We start from the raw sequence: 9,737 nt of genomic DNA, 5'->3' as shown, positions 1-9,737 counted from the left end.
TATGCTTATGTGCAACATCGGAGCAGGATGCATCAGCTCAACTACGCATCATTGAAAGCTGTCCCAAAAATGATCGGGTTAAGATTAATAGTAAAAAGACTGAAATACTGTTGATCAACAAAAAGAACAAAGAATCTAACCTTGAACTTTTTAACGAGAAGATAGGCGAAAAACGGAACATAAAGCACCTGGGTATTGAAAGACAGGACAAAAATACTAGTAGTCCAAATGTAGTAAAGAGAATATCTACTGCTAGAGCAACTATGTACTCAATCATGAAATAAACAGAAAAAATCCATTGATATTGTAAAATTGAGAATGGAAATGGGGAATGTGCCAAAGAGACAACAACCCGACCATAAAAAAAAACAACAGCAGAAGGTCACCAACAGGTCTTCAATGTAGCGAGAAATTCCCGCACCCGGAGGCGTCCTTCAACTGGACCCTAAACAAATATAATTTTTTATGCTAATGTTCAGTGATAATGAACGCCATACTAATTTCCAAATTGTACACAAGAAACTAAATACAAACTTTGGCGAACTTATGTCATACCTAGAATGCTATATAGTATTGAAATGCTTAACTTCACCAAGACGGACATTTAATAACTGGAAAACTCTCAGAAAAAAAACATTTAAACAACTACTGTCTCTATCACAGCGGACAGTATATGCTGCAATCTATATCTTGCTTGTGGCAGAATCTGTAGAACAACTTATCAACAAAGCAATGATTTCTCTGTTCCTTAGAATTTCAAAAGATACAAATTCAATTGAACATAAATTAGGTATAAGACAATTAGCAACAAAAGGTGACAACTGCAACAGTTGGTATATAAAAGTAGATAATATTCTCAAGTCATATAAATTACCATCTGCATATGAGATAATCTTAAACCCAAAGAAAAACTGGAAAACACTGATATGATAGATTCAACTTGGAAAACAAAATGGTCTGAGATAGCTGAAACAAAAACATCACTGAATTATATGGAAGTAAGCAATTGGAACTTCCGTAAACCTACTACATGTTAGAGCAGTGTCAGAGAAAACAAGCGAGATGTTGCTAAAGGAATAATAAAGTCCATAATATTGACTGGGACATATAAAACTCAAAAGTATTACAATGTAACAACCGCTTTGATTCAACAAAATTTGCAGAGTGCAAATTGTGTATGGAAGGAACAGAAGATTACAAGCACTTTAAAGCTAAAATCAGTGAGAAAAATCCACTACATCAGACTTAAGAATTTGATGGCTGAACTTAAGATCAACTATAACTACATCGTTAAATCTGAAGACGAGCTGCTTAAATTACTAGTCGACTGTTCCAGCAGACGTCGCATACCTGTGACTCACCTAGTTGCTATAGAAAGGATATGCAAAGACTGAGTATATGCATTGCATACCAAGAGAGCGGAATTATTGTGAACATGCATTTTTGACTCTTGGAACCTTATAAGATCCTATACAAAGCTGGCTACTCTCGGTCATGAGAATGGAAATAATTTAGAGAGAAATGATTATAAACTATATGACACCTACATTCTTTTTTACACATAAATAACAACACTTACTAATAGAAACCAATAACTTGTGTCCTTGACAAGATTTTTAAATTTTAACAATATATTAAATGTGTGGAACCACACGTGATGAACTTTTTATCATTACTGACATACATGATTTTTATCGCATTAATTATTTTTAAACTATTGTAAACCTTTAACACAGTAAATAAAGTGTTATCCATTTTAAAAATATAATGTTTTGAGCTTATGTCAGTCTCTTATGTATAGTGTATATACATGTACACGTGTTACCTTTTATTTTTTTTTATCCTTATTATTTTATTATTATTTCATTTTTTTTTACCCTTACACAGATAAAATATCTTAATCTATTAACAAATTTTGTAAGTTACGCATTATTTAAAATATAAACTAAAATATGTTTTAATGCGGTGACCCTGCAAATAGGGTGGACTTCCGGAAGAAGAAGATCGTTTTTACTCTCTTTATCAGCTTTTCAATATAAGAAATGTTAACAAAAATACAAGAATACGTCGTGAATGCATGGCAATCAATTTCTATGTTTGTTTGTTATTTGTTTTGGGACAGTGGCGGATCCAGAAATTTTCATAAGTGGGGTCCCACTGACTGCCTAAGAGGGGCCCGCTCCAGTCATGCTCCAGTGGTTTCCTAAATAACCAACCAATTGTTCCCACAAAAGGTGGGGGACGCGCCCCCTGAGTAACTCCCCCTAAATCCGCCTCTGTGGGAGTCTTTACTTAAATAACAGACACTTAAATCCATATCATATGAGTTTTTTAGATATTTTGTCTGTGTTTAAACTAAACTCATTATATGTATAACCTTTATTAGTTTTAAACGAATACAAATTCTTCGTTGAACAAATAAATATGTGCGCTGTAATTTTGACTTGTTTGAACCGAATTTAAAAGTCTCGCTCGCTTGTTCCCTCGTTAAAAACGTAATCGTCTGCTATATACAATACGATGTGTGCAAGTCTAATACATGTATTTGCGAACGGTTTACAAAATGTATAGCAGTATGGGAAATCAACTTCATCTGCCAAATGTTCTTGGAAAATTTAAACAATCCATTACATTCATAAATTGGCGTAATCCATTTTAACCGTGTTAAACTTCTCTATTTAATTTTGGCAGTTACCGACAGCTATTTTAAAGCCAATAACAACAAACTTATTATCAATCCTTTAAATAAACTTATTCTGAAAGGTTACCAATTCAACACTGTAATTAGATCTTTGAATATAGTTTGTATTGGTGTAAATATTGAACTTGTTATAAGTAATTAAAACGATACCATCATACTAAATAGTTTTGTTATACACAAATGCACTTTAACGGTACTACAATCTGTTGATACCTTCATTTTGGAATTGCACAATACGGTATGGGATTTTCTCATCGTTGAAGGCCGTACAGTTGTCTATAGTTGCTTACATTATTATGATCAACTTATAAGTTGAACTCTGGTGGATAGTTGTCACATTGGTAAACTTAACTCATCTTCTTATTGTTATAATGTTCTCATTTTGATTTTGAAGCACAGGAATACATTATCATCGGCGCGGGACGTTTGTGCTTTTTCATAGGACATTTGCGCTTTTTTCAATGGACATTTGCGCTTTTTATATAGTACATTTGCGCGTATACTATATTTGCTTCTTATGACTTCCCTCCTATTTATCCGGGCTTAGGACCGGTATGTTTGATCAGACAGAGTTAAAGTCATAATTTTCGTTATAGTTATATAGCTTAAAGTGAACACTCTTAAGACTTGAAGGCGAATAGTCATCTCAGGTCAGTTTTCGCTTGATATCTGAAGCTCAGGGAATGAACAAATTTAGCTCTTGCAATCTGTCCTGAGTGGTATTTCACCTTCATCATCGGTGCTCTGACAGAAATTTGTTCATGCATGTTGATCTCACACATAAATCCTTGTATAGCGGAATTCTATATGAGGGTGTTTACAGACTATAGGATAATGAGCAAAATCTACACAAAAAGGGACCATAAAAATTAAAATATGGACAAATAGAGCAAAAAATAAAAAGTAGATAATTATAATGGGGTACTCAAATATAAGGAATAGAGAATAATTGGGCAACAATATAAAGACTAAAAAAAAAATGACAAAAAAATAAAAAATGCAAAAATGAAGAACATCCCACCCAGACCCTCCTACATATTCCGAGTACCGGAATATTCCGGAGTGGTCCGGACAATTCCGGACTGAGGGAATCGGGATTCACCTGGGTCCGGAATATTCCGGAGTGGTCCGGACCATTCCGGACGCACAAGGATAATAGTTACGCTGAACGGTGCCCACTGGTCACCTGAACAGAAACGGTTAAAATTGAGTCTATACGCGACAAAAAATAGTACATGATTTCCGGTTAAAAGTGAAAGTACGTTACTAAGGGGATACAAAGTTTATAATTGCTGCTATGTAATACGGATATTAGCTTGATAATAATGCAAAGTTACGGAATTACCATATTTCAAAGGATACTGTTGAGAGACATACAGAAAGTAAAGAAAATACACAAATAATCAATTATCATAATGATTCACCCAAACGAAACAATTGAAAATGAATAGAAGAGTCACCCTTTACTCTATTAATATCTTAAAGCGAGTGACATGGCTTATTTTTTAGAAAAATAATAACCTAATGGCCTATATTGCACTCTCATGACATATAACTAAAAAGATGGTATGCCTCGCACTCAGGCTACTTTAAACTGCCATTGGTTACCTCTGGTCACCCTACACAGAAACTAATTGTGCTTACAGTTACACTGGTCATTTGATACAAATACATAGTTACTTTATTAACCTTACTCCCTTTGCAGATAAATTTATAGTGGTTCTTCCAATTACCTGACACAAATATAGATATTGAATGCCCCCCTACACAGATATTGAATTTCGTTACATCTTGTCACCTTTTACATAATTAATTGTGGTGACCTCTGGTCACCCTACACATATATTGAATTTGGTAACCTCTGGTCACCTTCACTTATATTGAATTTACCTACAAATTATAAGATACTGAATTTGGTAACCATTGGTCAACCTCGCCACCCTAAACATATATTGAATTTTGTTACATCCTGTCACGTTTTAGATAATTATATGTGGTGACTTCTGGTCACCCTACACATATATTGAATTTGGTTAACTGTGGTCACCCAACACATGTATTGAATTCGCTTAAAAATTATAAGATATTGAATTTGGTTACCTCTGGTCACCCCGGCAACCTTTCACAGATATTGAATTTCGTTACATCTTGTCACCTTTTTTATTATTAATTGTACGGACCTCTGGTCACCCCACACATATATTGAATTTGGTAACCTCTGATCATCCTTACATATATTGAATTTACCTACAAATAATAAGATACTGAATTGATAACCTCTGGTCACCCTTCACATATATTGAATTTATCGACAAATTATAAGATAAAATTTAGATGGGAAATGGGGAATGTGTCAAAGAGACAACAACCCGACCACATAAAAAAACAAAAGGAGAAGGTCACCAACAGGTCTTCAATGTAGCGAGAAATTCCCGCACCCGGAGGCGTCCTTCAGCTGGCCCCTAAACAAATATATACTAGTTCAGTGGCTTTTACTACCGTGTGTCACCCTAAATAGGTCTTGATTTTGGTAATCTCTGGTCCCCCTACTAAGACAAAAACAATAAAAACCGAGGAGTAAACAGATATACCAGAAGACATTTACAACATTAAAAAAGTAAGGAACAGCAGGAATCTTCTTAATCATGTGAATGATGTTAGATGCCTTGAACGCTCCCATCGTGTGAGTTCTTTCGTAAGTCCCGTAATAACGAAAGTGTACTGATGACTGTGGAGTTTTTATATAATTAATTATACATGTTTTACTAAAATATTGAATTTGGTGACCTTTGGTCACCTTATACATATATGAATTGTAAATACCTCAAGTGACCATACACATATATTGAATGGGGTTACAGTACCTCTGGTCACCCTTCACATATTTTGAATGTGATAACCTCTTTTCATACACAAATATAAAATTTGGTTACCTCTAGTCACCGTGCATCAATATTGAATATGGTTACGTATATTTAGCCTACTTATATTTAATTTTGTAAACTTCGGTCACCCAACTCATATATTGAACGTTGTAACCTCTGATCAACCTTCACACACATTGGAAAAGGTAACCTCTGGTAAACCATTACAGATATCGAATGTGATTACCTCTGGTCATCCTTTACATATATTGACTATGGTCACCCTACAAAGATATTGAATATGGTGACCTCTGGTCACCCAACCAACATTTTGAATATGGTTACCTCTGGTCACCCTACACAGATATTGAATGAGGTTACCTCTGGTCACCTTACAAAGATATTGCATATGTTTATCTTTGGTCTCCTAAAAAGATATTGAATGTGGTTACCTCTGGTCACCCTACACATATATTGACAATGGTTACCTCTGGTCACCCTACACATATTTTGAAAATGGTTACCTCTTGCTACCCACACATATATTGGCTATGGTTACCTCTCGTCATCCTTCAAAGATATTGAAAATGGTTACCTTTGGCCAACCTTCAATAAATTGGCTTATGTTACCCTTGATTACAATTTACAAAAATTGAATTTGTTTAGCATCGGTTATCTCGATTCACACTTTTTGCGCTACTTTTATAATAAATATATTTATCTAGTAACTTCTGGTCGCTGTACACATATATTTAATTATGTTGCCGTTGTCAACAAATATATATAGCAATTGGCTTTTTTGGAATGTGGTTACCTTGGATCACCATACACAGATAAAAAAATAATTGCTTTAGACACCATGCATAAATATTGAATTTAGGTACCTTTATTTACCCTACTTAGATGTTTAATTTGGTAATCTCTGGTCCCACTACCAAGATGTCGAATGTGGTTAGCTCTTGTCACCCTACAAAGATATTGAATATTGTTACCTCTGGTCACCCTACACATATATTGACTATGATGTCCTCTGGCCACCCTACCAAAATTGTGAATATGGTTACCTCTGGTCACCCTAAACAGATATTGAATAAGGTTATCTATGGTTACCTCTGGTCACCCTACACAGATATTGAATAAGGTTATCTATGGTCACCTTACACAGATATTGAATAAGGCTACCTCTGGTCACCTTACAAAGATATTGAATATGATTACCTCTGGTCACCCTAAACAGATATTGACTATGGTTACCTCTGGACGCCCTACATATATTTTAAACATGGTAACCTCTGGTCACCCACACAGAAATTGGCTTTGGTTACCTCTGGTCATCCTACACATATATTGAAAATGGTTACTTTTGTTCACCCTACAATAAATTGGCTTATGTTACTTATGGTTACAATTCATAAATAATGAATATCTTTGGTCAATTTAAAAGATATTGAATGTGGTTACCTCTGGTCACCCTACACAGATATTAGCTATGTTTGTAAGTTTCCCTCCGGTCCCCTTACACAGATTTCGAATTTGGTAACCCTTTCATATTATTGAATGAGATTACCTCCGGGCATCGTATACATATATTAATTTAAGTTACCTCTGGTCACCCTTTACAGATTTGGAATGGGGTTACCTTTGGTCAACATACACAGATATTAATTTTAGTAACCTCCGGTCACCGTTTAAAAATATTTGCTTTGGTAACCTCTGGTCACAATGCATGATTAATCAACCTTTATTGGAATATAATGATCATGGTATTTGGAAAATGTATGTTTTATATATTTCATGTTAATCTAGTTGTTTGCATTTTCTATTGTGTATTTTATTCTAAACTCTTAGTATGTAATAAAGATGCCAAGAAGACGATTGCCTTTGTAGCCATTATAGATCCAATGTTCGTAAAATCTGAACAATTGAATTCCCCTCAAACACTTACTTAGTTTTTTCAATGTCACCCTTTTTTGGGGCAGATATCACTTTCATTTTTCGGCATACAGCCTTTTTCGTTGATTCTTTATCGACAAGAGTCTCGGTTAAAGTATTTAACATGTTTAACTTGATAGTCAACTTCACCTGAAAATGAAGTGAAAATCAGTTGTGATCTTTTCTTGCAGTCAAGCTAAAACAATACATGTAATAAGACATATTAAGCATCGTTATGAATATTCTTACAACCTAAAAAAATGTTTTACAGATTGGCAAAGCGACATGTATATGATTCAAAGTAGACATATGATTTCTAATGATACAGTAATATACCAAGGGAAATCAAGCATGAAAAATATTATGGGCACCGCATAATGAGCTGGATTTGCTAACCATTCTAGGTAACATGAGACCACCCTGGTTTTTGGTGGGGTTTATGTTCCTCAGTTTAATTTTTCTATTTTGAATTATAATGATTGCAATTTGAATTTCAATCTTTTTTTTTTTTTTGCTCAGCTTTGTCAGTTTGTTCTCCAAATTTCAGTTTGATTGTTCCTTTCGACCCATTCACCATTCCTTCCCTACAACTCTATAAATGATTTTAAAAAAAAACACGAGATCACCAATTTATGTATTTTAAACAACTTACACTGTTTTCTTTGAGAATCAAGTGTATTCACTAATATACAATAAAGTTTAGTCTTGCTGAACCAGTAATGTATATCAAACCTGTTCTTGTTCTTTTTTCCTGCTCTTCGATTGTCTTACATTTCCTACAAAAAAAAACATTACCTGACTTATGTTTTTATGACCAGAGGTAACCAAATCTTAAATCAGCATAACGTGACCAGAGGTAACCAAATCCAATATTAACATAATGTGGTCAGAGGTCACCAAATCTAATAACATAAGGTAACCAGATGTCACCAAATCCAATATATTAATTTGGTGACTAGAAGTTACCCCATTCTGGCATGTAAAGGTCACCACAGGTTAACAAATCCCATTTCTGATTTAGATGTAATCAAATTAAATATTTATGTAAGGTAATCAAGAAACAAACAATGATTTGTTATATCAAGCCTAAGTGGCCATTTTACCAGAAACGATTGCAAGATTTAAGTTCAAAAAGAATTATATTTGCAGCATTATATAAGCATAGTGCATTTTTCCATCATATTAAAGGTTTGTCACCATAAATTAAATGCATGCATACCGCTCTCATCTACATTTTCTGAGGACTTCTGAAAAAAGAAGATAAATATATGATAAATGTATTAGTAAATTCAATTTTATTTATCCGGAAGTATCTTATGAGGATCAGTATTATTTTACTTAATTATCATCTGTCAATGATCTTGACAATGTTTGCAAGGTCAAGGATTTTCCTAAGATTTGTTTGAAGATGATTATGAAAGATAATGTTCATTGTGTAAAGTTTTTTAGGCATATCAAACTTAATGTAATAATATTATATAGTCTTGTTGAACCCAAAATGTATATTAAACCTGTTCTTCTTCTTTTTTTCTCTTTCTTTGATTGTCTCAAACTTTCTACAAATGATATAAAAAACATCAACTAGTTGTATGTAAATGTTAATTACCAGAGATAACCAACTCTGAAATCTGCATAAGGTGACCAGAGGTAACCCTAATCCAATATTAACATAAGATGACCAGAGGTAACCTTCATCCAATATTAACATAAGGTGACCAGAGGTTACCTAATCCAATATTAACATAAGGTGACCAGAGGTTAACAAATCTAACATTAACATAAGGTGACCAGACGTAACCAAATCCAATAATAACATTAGGTGACCAGAGGTAAACAAATCTAATATAAGCATAAGGTAACCAGAGGTAACCAAATCCAATATAAACATAAGGTGACCAGAAGTAACCAAATTCAATATTAACATAAGGTGACAAGAGATAATCAAATCCAATATAAACATAAGGTGACCAGAAGTAACCAAATCTAATATTAACATAAGGTGACCAGAGGTCATCAAATCTTATATTTGAATAAGGTGACCAGAGGTAACCAAATCCAATATTGACATAAGGTAACCAGAGGTCACCAAATTCAATATTATCAAAAGGTGACCAGAGGTTACCAAATCCAATATATGATTAGGGTGACCAGAAGTTACCCCATTCTAGCATGCTAAGGCCACTAGAGGTTATCAATTTCCATTTCTAGTTAAGATGACCACATGTAATTGAATTAAATAT

The 9,737-nt window shown here is 33.9% G+C and overlaps 1 long non-coding RNA gene across 1 annotated transcript; it reads right to left on the bottom strand.

The window, feature by feature from the left end:
• Nucleotides 1-7,513: 7,513 nt before the first annotated feature.
• LOC134686101 (uncharacterized) lies at nt 7,514-9,056 on the bottom strand. The gene is made up of 4 exons (XR_010101543.1): nt 9,009-9,056; nt 8,717-8,744; nt 8,230-8,273; nt 7,514-7,647 (listed from the first exon to the last, which is right to left on the bottom strand). It is a non-coding gene; the product is annotated as an uncharacterized LOC134686101 (long non-coding RNA).
• Nucleotides 9,057-9,737: the final 681 nt, after the last annotated feature.

The sequence above is a fragment of the Mytilus trossulus genome, chromosome 10 (genome assembly GCF_036588685.1).
Source record: "Mytilus trossulus isolate FHL-02 chromosome 10, PNRI_Mtr1.1.1.hap1, whole genome shotgun sequence".
NCBI classification, from domain to species: Eukaryota; Metazoa; Mollusca; class Bivalvia; order Mytilida; family Mytilidae; genus Mytilus; species Mytilus trossulus.
This window is presented reverse-complemented; position numbering and strand designations above follow the sequence as displayed.